At 70.7% G+C, this 273-nt stretch overlaps 1 protein-coding gene across 3 annotated transcripts in view; it reads right to left on the bottom strand.

The window, feature by feature from the left end:
- Positions 1 to 273, bottom strand: part of NRXN2 (neurexin 2) — a 162,205-nt gene that overhangs the window by 62,639 nt on the left and 99,293 nt on the right. The gene's annotated exons all lie outside the window — the stretch shown is intronic.

The following is a 273-nucleotide window of genomic DNA, read 5'->3' on the forward strand; positions in this document are numbered from 1 at the left end:
TCCGGAGGAGAGAAGGGGAAAGGGGGATGGGGAGCAGCAGCGGGAAAGGAGAAGAGGGGCAAGGAAGGGAGGGCACCAGGAGGCACCCCCGCCCCCAGGCCGCGGGCAAAGAGCCCCCCAAAGATGGGGAAGCAGCGAAGCAAGGAGGGCTGGGGCTACGAACCGGCCTGATGCTTTGGTTGGGGCTGGGGCCGCCCGCCGCGGACGGAAGGAGAGGAAGGGGCGAGAGGAGGGAGCGGCCCCCTCCCCGAGGGAGGAGGGGGGACAGGGACC

This window comes from Petaurus breviceps, unplaced genomic scaffold, assembly GCF_028583685.1.
Source record: "Petaurus breviceps papuanus isolate PSGF00001 unplaced genomic scaffold, PetGlider_PUasm1.0 90721, whole genome shotgun sequence".
Classification (NCBI taxonomy): domain Eukaryota; kingdom Metazoa; phylum Chordata; class Mammalia; order Diprotodontia; family Petauridae; genus Petaurus; species Petaurus breviceps.